This window comes from Zootermopsis nevadensis, unplaced genomic scaffold, assembly GCF_977971745.1.
Source record: "Zootermopsis nevadensis isolate Lab colony 2312 unplaced genomic scaffold, Znev_1.0 Znev_ptg000017l, whole genome shotgun sequence".
In the NCBI taxonomy this organism is placed as follows: Eukaryota; Metazoa; Arthropoda; class Insecta; order Blattodea; family Termopsidae; genus Zootermopsis; species Zootermopsis nevadensis.
The window spans coordinates 4502404-4527762 of NW_028259149.1; the positions used below are offsets into that span (position 1 = coordinate 4502404).

A 25359-nucleotide genomic window follows, 5' to 3' on the forward strand; every position below is an offset into this window, starting at 1 on the left:
GAACATCAAACAAACGACGCAGTCATCCAGTCAACCGTGACGGACATTGGCTCTTATATTAAGATAAATTAATAGATATATTACCTACAGGGAGTTCAGCCATTATTCAGAAAGAAATACTACACAGCCTGTATTCCGTCCCACTGTGTTGATATTGAACTAGGGGGACAGTCACCTCAGGCATTTGGGCCACTCTTTTCTCCATTGGGCACCCCTGATCATGTTAGGGCCTTTCGAAGGGCTCTGACCTTACTACTAGAGCCAGTATTAATCTGTTGGCTGAACCCCTAATATCCGCCCCGGTGTAAAATTATAGACATGATTTTATATTTTTAATTTAAGCGTATTTCCTGTGAGTTCGCTCTGTGCGCCCTGAACAGCTGCCCCCCCCCTTTCCACTCGATGTACTGCCCCTTATTAAAAAGCACTTTAAATTCTTCTGATCTTTCGTCATGAAAGTCGTCATTTGCATGACTCAGACACTGTTTCTGGCTACCCCTGTGCTTTTAAAATGCTCACAGGCTGAAAGAAGTTACATGATACGTGAAGGAAAGTGTAACTTGTCAATTTCGAAGAAAGCAAAAGTGAATAACCGAGAAGTCTTTATCAGATGTTGATTTGTTACGTTCTTGTTCTACTTTGTGGGCTCGTCTTTCTATATGCATTTCTGTAAAACTCTTTTATTAGTCGTCGGGGTAGTATGACATTTGAGCTGTACCCGCGGCTTGTGGGTGGTTGGCGGGTAGAAGGGTGTATCCACGATGGCTGAATGAGTCTGATCCAGCTTGAATTCTTTTCTGCAAGACAGACAGAATGAAATTTTATGGAAACGGAGCTTGTGGAGGACAAAAAAAAGTAGAACGTCAGAAGTTTAATCGATATCGGACAGCCGATAATGCCTTTGCATGATGAGAACTGGCACCATCGTTTCAGTACTTAAGAGCAAAGTGAACTGAGTCTTAACAGCTCAGCTGGAAACCTTCTCTGATGCATTTTATCAAGTGTCTTTGAATGTAACGTGTTAGCAGTGCTTGTCCGGGTAATTATTTGAAAAGTGAAAAGTCTCCTTTCTTACTTTTGTGTGTTATTGATACACCATTCACTGGATCACAGAAGAATCGATCAGATAAAATGCATCGTTAAACAGCTCCAGTTAGCCAGGCGTTGTTACACTTGCGGCGAGTGTAAGCCTAGTCTAGGTGGCTAACACCACCTAACTGGCTGGATCTGACTAACGAGGCAATTTATCTGATCGGTTCTGCTGTGTTCCAGTGTATGCAGTGCGACTGAACCATGAAAATGAGGCAGAATCATTTTTCATTTTTCAAATTGTTAACTGGGCTGACGCGGCTAACACGGTTAACATGAATATAACGGGGGCATATGGAATACAGTCGGCAATCAACTAAATATTGTAGAGTCCTTCTTTATTTATTTCGCTGTCAGTAGCTCCAACTGTCGAATGATGGGATGATTATCCTCCAGACTTTGAAGCAGGAGGGCTGAGCACTTGGCTATAAATTTCGACGAGTCCTTCTTGAGAATGTAATTCATAAAATCAATAAAATGCCAGGTTTCTGTGGAACCAGAAGGTTCATTTCCGTGTTCATACGAGTCCTCAGTGGACCCTATCCTGAGTCAGATGTAACTAGTTCACATGCTGGCACCCTTTTTCTGCAAGACCTATTTTAATATTATCCACTGGTTTATTCGTGAGTATGTCGACTGGCCTCTTTCTTTTCGAATTTTTGTCGGACTTCAGTAAAATTTTGGAATAACACGACAGTGCAATAATGGCATTAAAATTCAGAGAAGTGAGTGCTTTACTTGGATTGTAGATCTGAGAAGTACAATAACATGACTTTATTTAAAATTACTCTCTAGTTTCGGTTCTTTTCATTACCTAGAAAGATTGAGAGTAACTTTAATATCTGCCCTGATACGTCTATTTGACATTCATTCACAATACAAATTTCTTCGTTGATTCTACCTTGGTAATAAACAATGAATCATCATCAAGTGATCTAACGTGAAGCTTACCTAATGTTCGTTCATGAAGATAGCTTTGCATGTGTGTGCCATCTATAATATATGATTCGTATAAATCACAGTTTAATGCATTTAGATATACGGAGAAAAAATTCAACAGACAGGATGATTAACCGGTTTTCGAGAAAGAATGTATTCTTGTCATAATGAATAATTGTTCACCTATCCATCACGACGCGCACCAGATGTGACATCCGTGTCCCTACACTCTGTACAGAAAGGTCATAGGTAAAACACTTGCTGAAGAAAATTCGCTAAACGCCAACGGATATTTCTTTCTGTGTCCCTCCACGATTCTTATTTGTACATTCTGAATAACATTTAAGGAATGTCATGAAGGGAATAATAATAAGAATAATTACTCGACAAGGTTTATGAGTTTCAAGATATTGGTCAGTGGCGGGCTTTGACTTACACGATAAAGAACCTTCAGTTTGACGAAAGGCGAAATATATTTTTTGGCTAGCTGAGTGACTACAAGCTTAACAAGAAGGTCTCTGCTGCTCTGAAGTACTTATCTTGCCCAGCTGATAGAGCGACTGGTCCGTGGATTGATGGCAAACCTCTATTCGATGATAACAAGGTAAAGAATGAATGGAAACTTACCTCCATTAATTTGTAACTGTCCGTGTCTTGATGGCGAAGCTCTGGGACAGGTTTTCCTTTTCCGTTGTCTCTGAGGTAAAATGAGTTTCTTCCAGTATTTCGCCTAAATATTGTTCTGCATACATTGCCCGATAAAGAATGTAATTCGCTTTCATTTTAATCCATTATGAAAAAATTAATAAACGTAAAATAATAAATGTGCGATTAATAATTCAATTCAATTCTTTATAATAATAAGTTATTAATGAGGTAATTAACCTTTTCATCGCTTGAAATAATCCAGACGTAGTTCCGGTTTGAAAAATGTTTTTCTCAAAATTTATTGTGTCTGTTAGTGGGGGATTCTTTGCCATTGGTCTCATTTTCTGCATCAGTTCAGTTTCAGTATTATTCAGAAATTTATATTCTTGTAATTAAATGCTTGTAAATTACAGGATCATCTAAACAGTTGGGACAAAAAATTCCAATTCACAATGAAACACGACACATTCACAACATAATGTTGTACGAATTATGTAATGCGTACATTTTGGACGTGCCAATATTTACTCTCAGCGTAAAACTGTCAGGCTGTGTTTCATTCAAGTTTCAGAAAATCTCTAACTGCGTGGAGCAGAGTCTTTCATGAGACAGGTAGTCCATAAATTTACCGTCCTTTCTGGAACCCAAAGTTTCATTACCGTGTTAAAAACAGCCCGCCCGAGTCAGTTGAATATATTCCACATTCTTAAGCCATTTTGCTTTAAGAATGCTGTTAATATTGTCGTCGCATCTGTCTTTGAAATAGCATCTTCACTTCAAATTTTCAAAAGAAGCTGTGTAAAATGTGTTCTCATCTGTGATACATACTATATGTTCCATCATCCTCGTTGATTTTATTGTCCTAATATCATGCAGTGAAGAATACGAAATTTTAAGATGCCTTTCTTCTGGGATTTTGCACACAGAGCAACTTCTTAGAAGATAGTCATCTTCATATTCGCCGCCTTGAGAACCTAAAATCTCGCCAATACAAAATATGATCCTATTATGTAACTTTCTTCATTATCCTTTCAATTTTTCTCAGACTTCTGTCTTTATTCCGTGACACTCTACGTCTGTTTCTTGACCTTCAAAGCGAGAATTAAAGATTCCAATTCTCCAAGAAAACATGCTAACTTACAGAGTTACCATTAATAATTATACATATTTATATTAATTCTAGCCATACATTTCGCTTTGGTGACGTATATTTACATTTATTTCATTATCCATGAAATGAACCATTTCATGGTGGTTTTATATTTAATTGTTAAAGCATAATTTATGTTGCTGAAAAGCCTCAAATACGTTAGGTTTAATTGCTTATAGATGGCGAAAGAAGATACTTTTGACAGTGTTTTAAGCGACATTACTCGTGCATAGGACAAGAAGGTTGTTCTGTATGACCACACTTCTAAATATTGTGTGATGCTGTTGACGAAACGCTGATGTGGACGCTAGACATCCCGGTGACCGCAGTACGATACGAGTCCCAGCGAGCTTCCTGTATAACTCTTGGGATCATCCCCGCGGTACCCCGGGGCAACTCACAAATCTAGTTAAAAAGTTAGGCTCTCCCGTCCCACGAGGACGTGCATTACCTGCTGCTACCTCGTAATATAATATTTCTGAACCCTGGGATAAGTAACTTTATGATGAGCCCTGGAAGTAACTGAGTTTAGAGTCAAACAGAATTTTATATTGCCTTTGAGTTCAGATAGGTCGTTGCTGTTAGAGATGTACTTCATTATATTCTATCTGGAAATCCGAACGTGGAATTAGATAAAGCATAGCCACTTGTCAATTGATATTCCATCAAGCCTCTGTTCTAGTCATTCGAGCTTTCTCAAATGGCCTCAGTAGTTCTTTGGTGTTGCTTTTTATATTGACGTGAGAAAGAAGGTGTTTGGTGAATATATTAAGGCACTGTTCATGGAGCAATAACGATTGTTAAGATTTTTTAAAATAAATTATGATATATTAGGAATATGTCGGAATCTGGCTGTGACTCAAAGAAGAAGAAGAAGAAGAAGAAGAAGCCGGGACAACGAAAGAAACGGACACAAGAGAATTGGAAAGAAGTGGGAAAAGATACAAGAGGATTCAAAAAGGACGAAATTTGAAGATTAGGAGGAGAAAAAATGAAAGAGCGGGTTGAATAAAAGTAGTTGGTGAAGAAGAATATATGGAGAAAACAGGAGCAATAAGAAAAATACTGAAGACGAGGCCTAGTTGAAAATGTGCCGATGTATTCCATCCGAACCCGGCGCAGTAACTCACCGAACCACGCCTAGGAAGAGACAGGTTTCATCAGCATCAGTACATCCACGCCTCCGTAGCCGTGTCGTATTTTCCTGGCACACAGAGCCCTGTCACGTCTCGCGCCGGCACCGCCATATTTATGGCCAAAGCCGATCATGCGATTCTTGAGTCCGCCTGGAAGCCATGTCGGGACACGCGATGCATCTCTCTGCCGTCTCCTCCTGTTCAGAAGGTGTACAACGCGACGCTCATGTGGGTAGAACTGAATTTTTTTGTAATTATCACTTTCATAACACATTATTTACAGCATACAGCAAAGCTATCGCGCTGTACGCCGTGTTGGTGCTTGAGGGGGAGAAGAGGTAAAGTTCCACTTATTCTTTACATCGGCACTGGATGGGGGCGAATGATCAATGTCATACCACCACAGCGTTTTGCCCGAGGGAAAGAATCCCCTGTACTCTTTTGAGAGGAGGCTTGGTGGACTCCAGAGCTGGTCTGCAGGCCGAGGATGGAAGAAAAACACCCTACCCTGACACCGAACCCCATACGTCCATTCCGTAGTCAGACACGAGACGGAGTAAGTTGACTCTGCTAGTTCTTAAGTGAGAAACTATTTTGAACTTCTCAACTGAGAATGGGTTTCCTTTACCTAAATATTAGGTCATGAAGTGTATCGCGGAGCGGAGGTTAAACTCCACTTATCCTCAGCATCGGAATTAAATGGAGGACTTCGGTCATCTCAATGCTCTGGCCGCTTCGCCCCCAAGAAAGAATCCGTCGTGGCTGTTGTGTGGGAGCATGGATTGGGTCCAGAGAGCCGTCTTCCAGTCTGAAGATAGTTAACGTTGTCGATTGCCCTGCGTTCTGTTCTGTATGGCGATTTCGTAATCCTGACTCTTTTAAAAATTTTATGTGGCTTTATCCGAAGTCTGCAAAGTGGCTAACGGAATTGCATATGCGGGTGTCGGTGGCGGTTAGAGGGGGTGGAGGGGGTGTCTTATCGTGAACATTGCGTCGTGCGCTGCAGTATGTCTATAAATCCAGGGGAGCTTTACGGAAGTAGTAAACTAACATTTGGGACAAGTTGAATCCTCTGTTGTAGCGGAAGTGTCGCTCTTATAGTCTGAAAAGTAGCGATGCTTTTTTTCTTAGGGGGGAAATAATAAGGTTGATACTGTGATTATGCTACGCACACTAGCAGTAATTTTATACGACTGTTATACACTTCAGAAAACACAAAATATCCTCATTGGCTGTCAGCCGTTTCATAATTGAATTAAAAACCGAAATATATGAAACATAATCCGTTTCCGAAACACATGTACTAACTCCTCTTAGGTGCTAGCTCGAGAGAATATGAGTGAATTTATTCACATTGAAAGATTAGAATATTACACTTCCCGTCTTACGTAATCATTCCGTTCTGGAAAGTCTTGCTTAACCCGAATTTTGCTAAAGTCAAAATCGTTACTGTAATATACGAATGTACGTGTGCATGTTTGCGTTTTGTAGAAAAAAATAAAAATATGATAACAATGAAATCGTGGAAAAATTTATTGTGAACTAACATTTACAACAACAACAACAACAACCTCAAATCTTACACAACAAAATTTAAATTTTAATTACAGCGCTATTCTGGTTCACTGAAGTTCCTTACGGATGAATTTGCGTAAGTCAAGATTTCAGAAACCTGAGGAGTGTTTGTATTTTATGAACTTTTTTCTGTTTGTACATCAGAAAGAAAATACCGACTTGCCTCTCCGTATTAAGTTTTCAACCGCCGATCTGTATGCATGACGCAACCTGATTGCGGTTGAACGGATTTTCCTTAAATTTTGTATTGGCGATATTAGGTTCTCATGGCGGAGAATACTACGATCTGTGACTTCTGGTAGAAGTGAACAGATTTTTTCAGAAGCTTCATTGTGCTGATGATGGAGGCAGCAAAGACCTCTGAAACGCTGATAAACTTCTACGAGGTTGCTCGGTATTACAACCCAGAGACAGCCATTTTCATTTTAGGGGATTATACTGACATTTGTCGGCACATCCCAAATTTGATTAACATCATTCAACAATAATGCACACCAGAAATGAAGATCTAGTAACGTCTTTTTGTTTGAAACTGGTTCAGTAGGAATTGCCAATTCACTGACCATTCTCAAAGATCGAAGTTCAATTCCAGGCCAACGCTGTACAATTTCTAACTTGTTTCGAAACTGATCTGGTTATCTGCAATCGTTTCTGTAAAACCATTAGCTGTTTAACTGCTGGCTACAGCGTCAGGGCTGTGGAAGATGTCGCTGGGACCGTTGTTGCATGCAACAGCGTGCAGCAAATTGACCCGTCTGGCGGAGAATGGATGAGACGGGGTTTCCTGCGTCTTGCAGCGAGACGAATTTCCAGTTAATGCGATTCAGAAAGTGAAAATGAGACTGCCTCAAGATAAAACCCTTTTCTCACGCTTCCATTGTTCCAGGCGGAAGGAAAATACAACATGCGTTCATTTGTTTCCATGTCAGGAATTATGACAAACGGAATCCTTGAATGGGCTTCATGCAGAGTAGCTGTTCTATTTAATGAACTTTGTCTCGTTGGGTGTAGCAGAAAGTCGTATTATTAAGGAAGAACATAGTAACGAACAGATCACACTTTTCTCCAGACTTGCAGTAAAATAAAATTTAAGACTACGTAATATGTATGCCTAGTAGTCAACTTATTACGATATACCGGTTCCATTCAACGAACACGAAGGTTTTCTGTCGTATTAACAAAAGCTCACAACTGATCCCTGTCCCATTTCGTAACATTCTACTTCTTAAGAGTGAGGTTGATTTCAGCCCCCCCCCCCCCCCCCGTCATCCCTTCCTACACCCTACACCCAGTCTGATCTGCTTTTCGTGGACTAATCGCAGCAACATTTGGACATGTAGCATGAATATGTTACATCGGTGACTGGAACCCACTTAACATTATTTTTAAACAGTATTTGTTGCTACGAAACGTACCTAGAAATTACGTATTTCTGTGAGCCGCCCTCTAGGGGAGAGAGACCACTTCCATAGAGATGCTTACATTTTGTTAATGAACACACAAGGCTGCTTGTTATATAATTCAGAGGTTTATTGTGATTTAGTCGACAGCAAAATAGATTCATTAATTATCAAAAATGTAAATAAAAGCAAACAGTTTCATATTAGGTCTACAATTTGGAGGTCATGATTTATTAGTGAATTTGAGTGGACTGTAGAACAACAATATAGGGTAAGAATGAATTAAAATCAAAATATAATTCTGTGCTTCAGCATACATAAAAGCATGCATATCATTTAATGAGTATATTAATGTTTTTGGTATATTGATTACGAATAATAATTATACAGTAATACAGACAATTTTAGGTTTATTGTTTGCAGATAATTTGGCTATTTTATGATTCATAATTAATGGTTTACTGAAAAAGTAGACAAGTTATAAAATATTGCAGATACATGAATTTATAATGTTAATTAACCTGGGCTCCGCTGTATGTGTTGTAACGTTGTATGATTTTGTCGTGACCTTGAAAATTGCAATTTGATGACGCCGTGTACAGGACTAATAAATCATTAATTATGTCATTCACTGACAAAATTCCTAGCAGCCCCATAGTTCCTGGAGTGTTCTGTGGGATTCTATGGATAGTATCGTTTAATGACAATAACATTTCAAATGCTAATTTAAAAGTTAACCTTTTCTATTACAAAGTACAAGTTCAAATGCCGATTAGATTTTAGTTTTGTAAAAGCACGTGGAAAGAATTATTTTATTTTTTTAAAAAAAGATTGTAACTCAGACGTAGCATGGGTGAAACATTTTTGTTAATATGAGCCAGGAATTATGATCATGCAAGTAACTGTTTCGCTTGTATGTTTCTTGAAGGGAAAAGAGCGAGTTAATGAGTCAATACGAAAGAACCGATTTTATGTTTTACCGCGTCTCTTTTATATGGCAACATTTTCTGCCAATGATGTACATTCATTAACAAACAGACCATTGCACTAATTGGTATACTTTACATTTGTCGTCCATTGACTCTCCCAGCGTAAAAGACACAGAAACTGAAATTTCTCCTTTTCCTTTGTCGTACAAGTACCATCCGTTTGCACGCTTTCACGTCTGTTATGTCGTCACTTCCGTCTGATATATCACGTTGTTCCATCGTCACTTCCTACCTCCATTGAGGACTTCCTGAAACTCCCGCTACACAGCGTTGCACTATGCGTGAGAGACGGAAGCTGCGTCTAGAGCGATTTTCGTTATTTATTGGCGGTGTGCAGTTACTATGACAATGCATTTTGGTGTTAATAAAGCTTTGTGGCGGTAATTATCAGCATAGAATGTTATACTGACTTCCGAACAACAGAGTTATCGTATGTCCCACGTGACTTCCGGTTTTGTGAATCATAATGGCGTCGGTGGACTGTCGAAAATCTGCTTGGTGGTATAATGACAAGGCATTTCCGTATCAAACGTCTTTGTGCAATAGTTGCAGCTTCTGCTTCGTGCAGATGTCTCGTCATATATAGAGACACTAAATTGGTTATGTTCAGGTTAAGGTGTCTTTAATTAATCTGAGAGCAACATCTCGCTCCCTTTTCAATGAACTGATATGTCTGGTGATGAGGTTCTGATGGAATGCGTCCGTTAATGACTAGTATTGGACAGTGTATCTCTGTTATTGTTTTATGAAGGATTATGTAGGTTGGACATGTAGAATGCGTTATGTAGAATAGAAATGCATATAAAAACCTGACGGGATGAGATAGTCGAGATATGTAGGCGTAGTTGAGTGACTGATACTGACAGTAATCTGACAGAAAAGCTTACTAGATATAAATAGCTCATGATGTGGTATATTGACTTGGCTTTATTTTATCACATTAATGAAATTTTAGGTTTTATAATAGGGAAGGAATTGTCGAGGAACCTAATGAACGTAATATTTTTTAAAAAATACATCCTCTTCCGTTTGGTTAGCTAAATTATTTATTCAACATTATTGGACTGTAAATGACACAGGGCCAGCCTCTGCTTGCAGTTCTATTATGAAATACCCGGAACGTTTCTCAACAGCTCGCAAGTGTTTTACTGCTACTCGAACCTTTGTTCGTAACAGAAAGTAAATTACCTGTTTCTATAACAAATGCTGTTCACTGAATCCGTCATAGATATTTTCCCCAATGTTTCAAACCCACTCATTGGGCATAGAAATTTCTTTTTTTTATTTTCAGCGTGTTCAATGGCTGCCAATCGCGTTTCCCCTCTCCCTCGGAACTTAACAAACCGTGTTCAACGGTGCGTACCTAATCTGCTTCCAGGGGCTTACGCCCCGTTCGCCGCGTCTAGTGAAGCACTTAGTACACCCGTCCGCAATTCTCCTGTTGTGCTAAACTAATCCGATCAATATGGCCAGTGCAGGAACGAGGATTAATGTAAAATATATATAATACTGCTTCTGAACAAAATACTTTGTTTCCAGTGTGTTAATATGCCCTAAAGTTTTGGCTGAGATCTGCAGAAGAGTAGTAGATGTTACGAAATGTTATCTCTGATTACTGAAGAGAGGTAGGAAAAGTAGCAGAGAAGAAGCAAAGAGGAGGAGGAGCGAGAGACGCATTGTTTCCGGTGGTGAGAGAGAGGGAGAGAGAGAATCTTATTTTTGAAGGTACCCAGGCAATGCACGCTCGTCCTTCTGATAAGGATAGAATGAAATTGAATTCGCTGAACAACATTTAATCTACATTAGCAATACAACATTTAAAGTAAATTCATCCGTTAGTCTCTAAGATGGAACGAGCTACTTCGGAAATCTTAGAATAGATGCATCATATTAATGTAAACCGATCTAGGATGTACTCGTAGGATATGTAAATGTGAGCTGGGCTTATCTGATTCAAGATACGGATCAGAGGCTGGCTGTTGTGTACGTATATAAACTATGTTGCATTGTTTTTGCCGAATTTTCCTTCAAAAGGCATGCAAGTTTATAAAATTTACGCAGCTGTAAGCCACTTAGGGCCCTAATCTCGCTCCTACTATTTTCACTGCATTTTGTCGGATTAACATTATGTTCTAGGAATCGCTTCCCAGGATTTATGAACATCGACCGTGTATTTCCACAATGAGCCATCCACTGGCGAAATATCAAACTGTGAAAAATTATGGTGATGGTGATTTGCAGGTGTAAAATTTCACACAAAATTACTGTGTGACAGAGCCGAGATTTAAGCACACGATTGTGAGTTCCGAATACGTGGTTTGTTTTACAACAATATCGCTTGTAGCTCAGTGGGCTGTCTGTCAATGTGATCATATTTATCGTAAGTTAAAAACGAAATCTATCCCTCTGTACAATCGTCACGCTATGAAGGCGTACAGAGCAGCTATTTAACTTCGAATAAATCTACAGTTTCTCCACACAATACATTTATCCGTTTCGTACAATTCACTGAATGAACATCGGTTACTTTCCTAAACAGAATTAACCAACAGACCCCTGTATTGGATACGTGTTGTGTTTTCTTCGAAGTAAATGCTGAATTTTTAACTATTATTTAGCTAAGTGAAATGTTTCTCTTCAAATTACCTTTGTCAGATGGACGAGCGGGCACTGCCTGGGAGCCTTCATAAGCGCAATTTAATCTTACCCGTATCCTTCCCTTTAAATGTGGCATATCAGAGTTTCCATACCTCCTGTTCTGTCTTTGTCTCTCGCCCTGTGCTTTAAAGGGTTGAAACGTTATCAAATCCGAGTAAGTTTAATGCTGGACGAGTGATATTCATACACTCCGTACACATTACCATGGACCTATGGCCTTTTTGATGCTATCTGTACATGGGTGCTCTGCATATTGGATAAAATTAGCATTAAGAATTTTCCTCTCTTAATTTCCCGGACGAATAAGAGATGGATTCTATAAATGCGATTATCTACTCCATGATTTGCCTTCTCCCATTTTCTGAACTCGTTTCACTACGGTATGTAAGCCCTGAGGGATGTGGATGATGGGAGTGAGGATCATTTTGCTAATTACCGAGAAGAGTGGGGGGGGGGGGGGGGTAAGCCAGCAGCCGCTCTGCTTAATTGAGTGTCTGACTGCACCGTGGTGAGAGTTAGCCACTGAGTAGCGTGCAGCCTAACCCAGGGGAAGCTCAAACGTATTTGTGCGTACGGTAATGTCCGTTCAACATGAAACACTATCAGAGACGGTTCATTCTATTAACAGCGCTGACTCTAGCATGAATACAGTTTCAGGCTTTTAAGACCCAGGAATCGTACTGCCAGAATTTGAGACACTTGTCATGGGCGAAGGGCAAAGTACATATGCTTCATTGACTACGTCGTTGAAGACGAGGTATATGTACCTTAGAGCATTGACAGTCTAGGCACTAGATAGAGGTAAGTGGCCAGTTTCGCGTCTCGGCCACTTTACTCAAAGAGAAGCTGATAGTTTAGTAGAATTTTAGGTTCGCTACGTACATTTTAAAGCTATGCAATAAGAACTGTGCCACTGTTTCTGTATAATCGGAAATTAAACAAACGTCATATCAATAATCGTTTTAATAGCCTAGGAAAGGAGCATCTCCCGAAACGTCGTGTATGTGTAATTCTGGTATGACATTTTTCCATGTTGGTTGTAGCAAAAAATATTTTTGCCGCAAACTCGATGGAGGGCTTCACGTCTTTGGCACTCCACTGCAGAAAATATGAGGTAAAGTTAATGAATCAATCATGGTAGAAGTGTTACGAACTCGGTACAGATATATGAGGTCTTTTGCCACTCAGTTTTTCTTCCAAAACTTTCCCATTCACTCCGCAGTTCGACCGAATAATTACATCGGAGCTCTACTTTATGCTTCATTTAGATCACTTTAATTTCAACTTAATTTCCAGCAGACTTTAGAAGGTGATTTTAATTTAGCGGTAGATTGCCTGTAGTTCTTGAAGAAACGACTGAATTTCAAGTTAGGAAACAGACTTCTGGTGAATCTGAGTCAGTTTTTATCAACTGAAACAGGGGCGAATCCCACCTCAACCTTTTTTCGTGATTAGTGAGGGCTATGATAAGCCTTCAGGCAATAAGGGTCGAATTTCGCCGCAGTTAATACAGTGCGCACACTATTAGCTCATACCTGATATCCCCAGATCTTCTATAATATATTAATTAGTTTAATTTTTATTTTTAATAAATGCTAGTCGAGGTTATTCTCTTATATGTTTATTAGAATTACTGTTATGAAAAGAAAATTTTTGTCGGGCGTGTCATATTTATGCATTTATTTGAATCTTATCACTGGTTTTGCAGACTCGTCTTTCTCGTGGTACATTATAATTATCTGAGTGAAGTTAATATCACTAAGGAATTTGTTATGATCGTAAAGTTCTACAGTAGACCTGATGTGAAGAGAAGAGTAATTGTTATTCTCGTCTGACATATTGTAAAAAGTCAAATCTGTATATTTCAGGATCCTAAAATACATTCCACTGACAGACAAACTTTGTTGTATCTAACTTTGTCCTTATTGTAACTTGATTTGAGGATCGGACTGAAAATGCTGAAACTCAGAATCTGCGATGGCGAAATATGGGCAGTTAAGTGTTATACCAATATTGTATTGCACGCTGTTTATTGTCTGACGTTGTATTTTATATACACTATGTTTGGGGAATTGTGTGTTTACCTGTTTTCAAGTGACCGGTTGGCGTACTAGCCTGATGTTTATATGGTCGCCGGTTGAGTTCGAAACTTTGCCATTAATCCTTGAATAAAAAAAGTAATGTAACGTCAGTCAATGTAATGACAACCATTCACCTAGAGCAGAGAAAAGGTCATGGAACACCTATACCATATATAAGTTAAGAAAAAATAGGAAAGGCTCAATTTTCAACATGAATCGACTGTTGTCACAAACCGTAGAGATTCATAAATTGTGTATCGTGTTCACAGAGTAAATTACCTGGTAAAATCGTAAGTATAAATTTGAAGGAGTCAGAACCCACGGTATATTTGGTGAGCGAGTAGGTTCTCACGGCGACGAATATAAACATTCCTGTCTTCTGGGATGATGTGTAGTGTGGTTGCTGCTTATCGACGTTTCATATGTACCAGACTACAGATAGCAACGTCCCAGAAGGCGACCATCTTCATCTGAATAATTAAGAGAAAGCTCGAAACGAAATGAATAGAAACTTGGATTTATAAAAGTGTCCATAGATTCCGATTCTCAAATAAAGGCCACATAGTTTTCTAACAATTTTAAACGGTAGAGTTTCCATGGTGACGGATGAAAAAACGTGGTGTTATAATTATTTAATGAACACTTCAGCGAATCTTATTATTCTGCAGACTCTTTAGACTTTATAGAAGTACCGCCAGTGCAGCCAAATGTTGAACACTGTACCGCAGAACCTGACGATAATACTGCTAGCTAATAAAGGAACTCGCCAATGCACATTTTCTGAAGCCAAATAATTCACACATTTAGAAATTTTCTCAGAACATGGTAAAAGCCCCACAAGGCTTACTTTGTGACAGTGGAAACATTACACGATAAAAAGTGACTTAGAGACATTCAATGTCATCTCGTTTTGGTAGTTATGAAAACATCCAGCGATACAGAATTTCATGTCCAAGAATTTTGCAAGGTTTCTTGTTCAGTTAATGCGATAATCAATATTTCAATTTATCCAACTCGGTAGGTAATTGTGAGACAAATATGGCCTTTAAAGGAACCGCAGCAGAATGTTCATAGAGGTCAGAGTCGGAGATCGAGAGCGCTTAGGTTTCCACGCCTGACACATCTTCCATTATCTGGTAGCCCCTCGCGTACTGTTATCTTTAACTACGTGCGAAACCAATTTAGAAAACATATTTACGGTTTATTTAATGACTTCCACAGTACATCAAATTATGTAGTTTGGAACGTTTCAGAGGTCCTTCCTACCTCCATCATCAGGGCGAAGAAGTCATCATTCATCGCCCTACAAGATTACACGGCGCTACAACCCAGAAGACATCCATCTTCGTAATAAACTTATTTGTCAGCTACTCTTTTCATTGAGGGTGATGTAGCTTATGTGGGGCAAATAATTTCTTCAAGGACGACGATATTAAAATCCATCTGAAAGAAACAGGGCGAGACCTTGTGAGCGCATTCGTCGCTAGCGACCTCCCGACAGCCGAGTTCTATGAAAGACGGGCAATTGATTGACTGTAACTGCTTGAGAAGGCACGTGCTTTATGGAGAGAGTTATAAATTTCTTCCAAACAATTCAGAAACGCTTACATAATGAGTGGCTACGCCTGACATTATTAGGACTGTAAAAGCAGATACGATATGAGTGATAACTGCGGCAAACGAAAAGAGGAAACATCAAGGCCTGAATGAGAATTAGTGTGGATTTGAGGATAATATTAAAACGAATCCTACAAAGTCTTAATGTCAAAGTGTGCGGGCTGGATTGAACTTACTAAGAGTGGTAGGTGAACACGGACATTAAATTTCTGGATTCCTTAAAAGAATCTAATTTCTCGATCAGCTGTGTTACTATCAGCTCCTCAAGAATGATCTGCTTCATGTCATTAGATGGACAGATGGATGGATTAGTGGGAAAATATATAAACGGATAATTTTTAGGCGTTTGTAATGACTTGTAGCCTGTATGAAGATGGGAATGGATCTAATTCTTATAGCGGCAAACAAACAAGCAAACGAAATTTTGCGTCAACAGTATTACCGTCTGTGTCATGGCGACGTTCCATAAGCGACAGCGCCGAGCGCCAGGTTGTTCTTTCCTCGTCGGCTTTTTCCTTTGCTGAGACGCGTAAAATACTCAGTGAAAAAAATAACACTTACGTATCGTTGACACATGCAATGAACTGAGTAAGACCGACATCGTTCCACCTTTTACTTCCATTTATGTTCCACGTTAAATTACCACATCTTATTCAATTTCAAAAATCCTCAAACCTCTTTAAAGGAGTTGTATCATCTCTACATCATCCCAGATAAAAAATATTAGCAATTCTAATATAATTCGTATTATCATTATTATATATTATCTGTTACTACCCTTCAGAAGAAGGTTTAGCAATTTTGGAGAAAGTCCAGGGAGTAATGGTGCTAACTGTAAGCTAGGAAATGGTCCAATATTTTCTTCTTAAGTTGAGCAGTGAGTGGGAACGGAAAGAGGGGGGGGGGGGATGAACTTTTGTTAAGCCTCTTAAATGTTCTGGAACCCACATCCCCACCAACTAGTTCACGAGAGGGAATGGGAGGTATTAGGAAAGATTATGCTCTCGCCTACAATCATGAGTGTATCAGAGAGTCAAAAGCTCACTTAAGTACGGAACATATTAGCCCTTTGAAACCGAAGCTATTCTAAATACTATAAAAATTCAGCCGAGTCTGATGCCAAGAAACAGACGGTAGTCACACAGAGTGAGGAAGATCACGAAGAAACAATCACCAATCACAGCCAGGACATCGACCGACGTAGGCGGTTGTGTTAAAGGGAAGCTAGCGAAGTAGCTACTTGTGCTTCGGGCCGCTAGGTTCTGTCCTGTAGCTGAGTGGCTGTTAACGTGTTATATTTGCCACTTCCACAATCCTCTCACGGCACAAGTTATTACAGCACCACGCTCATTAATGCGAAACAGGCACATGTCTTTCTTGCATCAACCAATATCTTACAAGTCATGAAATCTGAGGTTCTCCTGGCAACGGAGTGTAAACACGACTGTCGTCTGGGAAGTTGCAATGTGTAGTCTAGTAGAAAGTGACCGATGCTTCAGAAGTATTTGCTACCTCCATCATCGGGGCGGTAAGTTCTCATCATGGATTCAACAAGCACGCCTGAAACGTCGGTAAACTTGTGTCTGACCACGCTGAGCGAAGTCCCGGAAGGTGGTCATCTTCGTATTGTAAGTCGGTATATATGAATTCGGGCTGGGATTATAAAAATTTGTCTGAACGTTTCAGACGTGTAAGCTACTGTTTATGAGAGTCATGACGAGGAAAATACACGAGCAAAGCGTAAAAATTAAAACAGGCTATAAAACTGCAATTCTGCCTGTTTTATACGGATATGAAACGTGGCCTCGAATCCTAAGCGAATATATTGAGAGCACGTTTAAGCATAAAGTGAGAATATTCTGACCTGGGGGGGGGGGGGGGGAGTAACAGGAAGATGCAGAAAGTTACGTATTGAGTGCCTTTATAATTTATATAATTCGCCTCATTTTATTAGGACGATGAAATTAATAACGACGATAATGCCCGAGGCACGTAACATAACGGGGGAAATGCGAAATACTTACAAAATTTTAGTAGGAAATTCTAAAGGTAAGAGACCTCTTGGGAGATCGAGACGTAAATAGTACTATAATACTAAAAAAGGGGTCTTAAATAAATACGGAATGACATATATTATCGAACTCGAAGGTTAATGTTTTTCATTGTTTTCCTCAGTCATTCCATTAATATGCTGAGATAGTATTAAGTATATTACAGCCGCTCCATACATGTCTTTTATAATTCTTTATTGAAAATCAGCCACCCATTCAGTGTTATAGTTTGCACGGTTGGAAAAGCGTCGTTAAATAAATTGAGAAGGAAAAATGAATGACGCTTGGAGCTCCCATTTGTGTTGAGAAAAGGTTAGAAAGAAAGAAGTGGAGTGGGACAGATCCCTTTGGTAGGTGTTGACGAGATGTGACACGCAGTCAGGAAAGAGTCAGAGTCAGCTCAGTCGAGGACGGCGTGCTTGTTAGTGCAGCAAACCGGCAAATGATGCAGCCTGGGCTTGACATGCGATTGATATCATCTGGTGTCAACATCGGAGAAATTATTTTCACACACTATCGATATGTCTGTGACTGGAGGAAGACGATGTCAGACATTCAACTGAATGTTACTACTTCCAAAAACAACGACTGGTTGAAGATGAACGTCTTCTGAAATGTTCCGCCGTCTAGTCTCGTACAAATCCGCCGACGTTTCACAGGTTCCTCCAGTCCGCAGTTTAAATAAAATAAGACGCGTCTCCGTTGAAAAGCTACGATGACATTTTTAAATAGGAATAATAGTTGATTGTTTTTAGAATCATGCGCAAGACATAAATGCACTTTTTGCACAAAATTTTTAGTTATTTAATATTAAAGTACGTGGTGCATATAGTTACCATTGCGTTCTGGAAGGTTAACACTGCTATGCAGAAGGACTTGTAGACTTTAAAGGAAATTGTGTGACTGCACGACTTGTATCACTGTTGCAGACAACGTTCGGAAAGGATTGAAGCCAAGTTTGAGAAATCGAGGAACGGGAATTGTGGGAAATTGAATTTTATTCCTTGCGGCTTGCGGTATAATTCTCCAACACTGTAGAAGTAGTGCATCAAGAGGCCAATTACCTCGGGGCAAATATTCCGCTTTCTGATTCTGATACTAGCCGAGATCCACTGTATCCTCTCCCTTGCTCTTTAAGCAGACGTGACGTGACATCACTAAGCAACATGTCTGGCCACATTTGTCGAACACAATGTGTACTCCTCATATAATAACCAATATCCGTCACGCTTCTGTAGACGAGTGCGACTTTCGTGTGATAAGCGAAAAAAAAATCTTAAGTTGTGACTGTGGCGACTGTGGCAGCCAGAAATCCAAACGAAGCTGTGGTGGGATCTGGCGAATGTCTGGAGTCGAGTTCGGCGTTGGTTTTGTGTTGGTGAGTTTGGTATGAAATTAGTTTTAGTCTGCGTGAAGATCGTTTAAAAGTAATGTACTTTATATGGACATTTTATAAATCTTATACTTACATCACTATTTGCAAAGACAATGATGGCCTATTCAAAATCGCAAATATTTTATTTAAAAATGATTCTACTAAAAATTGTAGCATGATTATTTTATTTATAATTCGCATTAACATCAGTATAACCAATACAACTATAAAGGTTTATACAACTAACAGTTATTGTTGCTTAATTTGTGTGAAATATTTGTAAAAGTCATCCAGAATTTGTACATCCATCAGTTATATCTGCTGGTTTTAAACGGGCAGCAAGTCCTGACGTCATTTATGTGGTTGGAATGTTAAGTCTAACAATGAAATCCTCTCGACTCAGACTGATCCATCTTGGTTTTTTTTTAATTTTATAAGCACCTCGTTTGCTCATTTTCTCCCTGAAGTCTTCGCTTATGCTTCTCCATATTATGCATACTTTTCTGAAGACACTGACTGGGAGCCAAGTTGCTTTGATATTAGTCTTCTCGAAACAAACACTTTTCGATTTTCACTTTGTTTTTTTATACGCCATTGCGTGCGTGCTTTGTCAGTCGTCTGTTTTGAATCTGCTTCAATGTGGCAAATTACTTGGAACTGTTCAAAAGTGTGAATGGGCCATACCTGATAACAATCCTGGCCTACAGAAAATACTTCATGTTTGCACTAGAGATTAAATGGTTGTAGACCTGCTTATTAACCAAAACTGTTGTAAAATTATCGGGACATGTATGGCGCATCGGAAAGGTCATAAGTATATACAAAGCGTTAGGCAGAACACCGAAGATAAGGGACAGAAGCAAAGATGAGAAGATGATATTAAAATGAATCTTACACGAAGTGGATGAAAGTGTGTGCAGTCCAGTGTTGGCTTCTTGTTAACACGTTAATGGAACTTCTGATTGCATATTTCTTGACCGACTGAACGGCTATCAGCTTCTTAATGAGGACTGTACTAAGATCAATTAATTAATTGTATATAAATTTTGGTTCGCCACGGTGGTCTAGCGGTCAGAACACTAGCCTTGTAGGCTTGGGGTCCCGGGTTCAATTCCCGGTGGTGCTCAAATTTATAACTTGTTTTGGGCAAGGCCGTGGTCTAGGCATCACGGAGTTTTCCTCCGGGGGCTTCCCCGGTTTCTCCGTGGCATCCCAACAATTACTCCACTCACACACAGAAGAAGGCAATGGCAAACCACTTCTGATCATCTCTGCCAAGAATGTATATATGTATGAGCAGGTCCCTGACAACCTGAAGAGGTTGGAAGGATCCTGTTCATAATATATGGACCTGTCGTCAGACAGAATACTACAAATAAAAAATATATAAATTTTAGACTAAGGGCAAGGATAATCATTGTTAACTAATACTTACAAAAGTCTTAACACTAACTGTTTAATTCTAACATTTATTCGGTTCCATTACAGATATTTTTGTATACAGTAGTGTCTGTGTTAATAGGCTTTGCTACAGCAGCTTTTAACGTTCACAGGGAGCTCTTGGTACTGTAGAGTTTCCTGTGTCTCCGTGTACTTTTCTTTCTGATTTCATTTCTCTATTCATATTAAAACTTCATTCTCTCTTTCAACAGAAAGGTAGGGAATAATAGACAGCAGCTTATAGATTATCTCTTAAATATATGTTCGTTCTCGTCAAAGAAATGTGCTCTTGGCATTGTGAATTTAGCCACCAATTTAAAACTGTCGTCTCCTCTCTTAAGAAAAGGTTCTACTTCCCGTGGTTCTTTCACATTAATCGTCAGTTATACAGACATGTTGTTAATCATACATTTCAAGCTTTAGAAAGAGATTTCCTCGCATTTTTATTCAGACGTAGACTTAGAAAAATCGAGTTTCTTCATAATAGTCGTTTCCTCAGAAACGAACCCCACCTCCTTCAACACGGTGTCTATGTTTCTCCAGCAGTAAATCTCCGATTTACACGTTGTATGAGAACCATCAGGTATAGTAAACTCAATTCGCTTTTGGAGAATTATCCGTACGCAGCATCGCTCTTCAATTGTCGATAACGATGTGCTCGTAGCGCTCCTCGTGACTGTTGAAGGAGTCACTAATTACTTGCGACTTCTGAATTTGTACCCTACCTTTTTGATTCGACGTAAGTAAGGGGTGGAAGACAAATAGACCGAATGACGCGTGTAATTTATACTGCAAATGTAGTGATTATATCTGAGACGGATTTTAGATTAATTCAAAAATTTTCCTTTCTATGAACGATATATCTCAGCCACCATTACCATCCGTTTCTGCTCAGAGTAAGTTCAATGTTGGTGATATAAACACTTTATCTGTAACCTGGAATAATCTGGAATGGAACATATTCCTGAGTTACCGCCCATATTGTGCATAAAAACGCTGACCAAAATTTCGTTATGGAGACGAACTTAAGCCTCAAGTAACTGGCTAACAATGCTTGGCTGACTGGAGTTTCCTAACGATGCATTTTGAGGTTTTACGGTGGTGATGTTTTTCAGGATTTTGGCGCCTACTAGTCTACACGGCGCTGAAACTCAGAAGAACATAGTTTTTTTCAAAGTGTTAGCCAATTTAACACTGTTAACATGAACACTCCACTCCACCTAGGGCATGCTGTAAACATGTAGTCCGATAATGTTTTGTAATGAAAATTTCTGAACTACACCACATTTATAATAAGAGTTGACTTAATTCGGTTTCTGCTAAGTAAGTTCCGCTATTAAAAAAGGTACAATCTATACAAAAAAATCAAGCGCTTGATATTTTCTAAATCCCAGAACGGACGGGATGTGAGCGTACAGCTGGCGTCATAATTATAGTCTTTGGAAGTATCCTTGTGTTTGTTTGTTTGTTTTGTGTTTATTCGTTCCCATTCATCACAATGATTTATGCCAAACGTCTGTTAAACAAAGGCACCGATGATTTTGACCAATTTTATGAGAAACATAAATTAATTTTAATTACTTTTCTAAGTTTTCTTAAAGCAAAACAGAGGTAAAAGCTACACTTAAGTTCCTCTGTTGTTTATACAGAGTGTACTGTGGCTGAAACTGAAGTTTCAAACTTGAATTCTTTCTTTTATCCCAGAAGACCTCGCAATCCACAGATGTTACTCAATAACAAACATGTCAGGGAACTGCGTATAAAAATATGGTAGAAGGTGCTTCTATATTTCTCGACATTCGTTAGTCGACTGTTTGAGTCACTCTCGTCGTCTTCTGTGATTAATATTGCACGTGCACGCATGCGCGAACATTTTAATGATGGGGTCGCTTTTTTCTTGTCTCTTTACTATGCTTTTTAATTGAAGGATGACTCCGATTCATAGTGATTTAGACACTGCAGAATTTCATATTCAGGCGTTCTAAAGATGAAATTATGAAATGGCAGTAAGTTTGAGGGACCGAGTGCTAGCTATTCATCTAGAGGAAGTTTCGACTTACAAGTCCCTAGATTGTTCATTACATTTGTGTATACACATCTTGAAATACAAGTGTGGAAAGGCTGAAAAACCTGTGTCTTTTCAAGTAGTTTTTTAGAAGCTGCGTAGAAACTTAATTTATGAGACCTTGGACGATTTATTATATGGCTGTTGGGCATAATAAAATAAGTGAACGCGTGGGTGAGTTTACTACGTCCGCTTGTTGAAAGTTTTATTCTCTAAATTATTTTATGAGTTTTCATTAACCCTTGCATTGATGGTGTACAGGAAATTTTGTGGGCCAAATTTAAATCTGGAAATATAAATATTTTATCTTCTTAATTAAGCACCTCGTCATTATTATGTATGAAAGTGTAGTTACATGCCTTATTAACTTCGGCATTAAATCGAATGTGACAGGTCATAGGTTCTATTATGTTTAAATTGTTTCTCTACCAATCAAATACATGGAATTTAAAAATAGAAACATATTCCGAAACTTACAGTACAGTATGCACAGTGTATCGGAGTCCATTAAGCCTTTTCATCTTATTTTCATTAAGATGTTTATTAGAAGAAGACAGATTTATTTTCTGTCTCATTCTGGATAATTGAACTTGAAGCGTGATCACTTTTTTGGTTGTTACCATGAAATTTTGAAAGATGGAAATTTAATTTTGCTTAAGTCATCTGAATTTGATGCAACATCAACGGATAATGCAACGTTCTAAGTTGAATAAACAACATAGATTTATATATTAAATCTTGTCCGTCTAATCACAATAAATTCTTATTAAATATTAAAACATTACATTAGACCATCATTTTTCATGAAAAATGATGGTCTAATGTAAATCGAATATTTCGATAAAGAACATCATTTAATATTTTAAATATTTTAAATGTTAATTATTGTAATGTTTTAATATTTAATAAGAATTTATTGTGATTAGACGGACAAGATTTAATATATACTTATTATATCACAATATGACGCAACTTTACCATCTTACAAAATAGATTTACTGAGGTCAGGTGATCAAGGCGGTTGCCCCTATTTGATGCCTCTGAAAACGGTGTAATGTACTACAGGCTCTGACCACAGTTGGTTGCTTCGTACTCTTTTCCTGAAACTCGGGCAGAGCAGTGTCTAGAGAATAAAAGAAACAGGGCTAGAAAGAAAATGAGAGAGTAGGGGCTTTCATCAAGTCTTCTCTGCACATGATAACTCCTTTCCCCAGGGCTCTTAGACTTCTTTATACGGCCTCCTCGCACTTTATTAAGTCTCCCGCCAGTAGCAGCACTGTAGCATAGAGACTTGAAGGAGCTAGAAAGAATTGTTCCTCCGCGTTGGATGGAGGACAGGACCATTCCAGTCGCGCCATTGATTTGTAGAAAATCTCTCGAGGCAGAACGTTGTGTTGACGTAGATGGTGAATCTCCTGCTTTATAAAGTTGACTGTACACACCTGCTACGTAATTCCGCTTATTTCAGGTTTTGTTTTGTTAAATATTGACAATATTCAAAAAGATCCACGTAATGTGTTTCGAATTAGACTTGGGTCATATGTTATTTGGAGTACCTGTGTACCAGTATCTTTATTATCAGTCTTTTAAAATAGAGCCTGAACCATTTATGATGGAAACTAAGTTATACGATAATATTTTTTACACTTTTTAGTGAAAACCTGTCAATTTACATAATAAATGCAAGTTTGAGGTGGAATAGATAAGTCAATAAAGTACTGAACGAGTGTGGTTTGATTCTCGTCAGTGACGAGATTACTGTCTCTGACTCCACGTCAAAATCAGCTCCGAGGGTCATGCAGTTTTCATTTCAATGCGTACCGGATTATTTTCTCGGAGTTAAGGCTACCGGAATGTAAATCTGGTCAGACACTTCCATCTTATGATGGCACACAGAAAGGGTGACTGTTTGTTCTTACATTCACACCCATTATACGCCTTCGTCATCTCTCTCCCCCTCACTCACACACACATATATGCACAAATGTATAAGCTAAACTTTAATTTAGCCTATTTATTCAATATTCTTGCAAGCCATAACCTCTGTTGTCCTTTGTGCAATCACGTGGAAATAGATTTTTTCTTATATAGAATTAACATAAATCTGAATACAAATAGTGTGCGCTTTTCTCGTCTTCATGAACATCAAGGAAAATGGATTCTGACTGGAGTTTCACTCAGAATGACCCAGTAATTTTAAGCATTTTACAGTGTCTAGTTTTGTGACAAAGCTGACAGTAATGTATCAATTTCGCTAATATATTTTCTGATAATATTGATGTTATAAATATTTACAGATATTGTCACGAAATAAAATTATATAATAAAAATATTTAAAATGTAAATAATGTGAAACGCGTGTTGATCCTTTAAGGAAACGTTTGTTTATGTTTATATTAATGATGGTGGCAACAGATGCTTAATGAATTTGGTGGGAAATTGGAAGATGTAATTGGTCAGTGTAAAATACATACTAATGCATGTATGCGATGGTGTTGTAAGAAATTTCGACCGTAAGAGATCAAGTTTTGTGTTCCGTTTCTCCTTAGAATTTATTCTGAGATTGGCATCGGGTTCATTCCTCGGGTGTAAATCGGTCGGAGCGTGAAGACATCCACTCACATCTTTCTAAAGCCCAGGTTAAACATGTGTAGATGTAAACCTGAGCTCGACATGTTCTGATGTTTAATTAAGCTCCAGGAAGGACAAGTTCATTTTTAACTTATTCAGTCCTCAGATCCGCTGTAAGGCTCCACGGATTAAAGTCAGCTACTCGCGATGTCTGTCCGGTCACAAGATAACACGTGGAGACGAAAGTAGTCCACAGATAAACGGACTGGACGCGTTGAATGCCCGTATCCTTGCGCTTCGTATTTGTTCTTTCTTGGAATGTTGCGCCTGCCCCCTCCGGAAAACCGCAGTCCCGTGCGTCACACTTTGAGAACCGCAGGTAGGAAATAAAGATCCCAGTCTGTCCGTATCCCGTGTTCTCCGCCCTCTGATCGATCGATGCCCGATCCATCTCACTTCCCATCTCCCAGTATCGTTTGCAATGTAATCTTCCCAAAGTCACGGAATAGACGGAGGCCTGTTGGCATGGCAACCCGTTCATACGTTCTTCGACTGACGCTCTCTACGTCACATTC

The 25359-nt window shown here is 38.9% G+C and overlaps 1 protein-coding gene across 5 annotated transcripts in view; it reads left to right on the forward strand.

Annotated features, from left to right (window-relative positions):
• Positions 1–25359, forward strand: part of Dscam3 (Down syndrome cell adhesion molecule 3) — a 218137-nt gene that overhangs the window by 123354 nt on the left and 69424 nt on the right. The window lies entirely within an intron of this gene.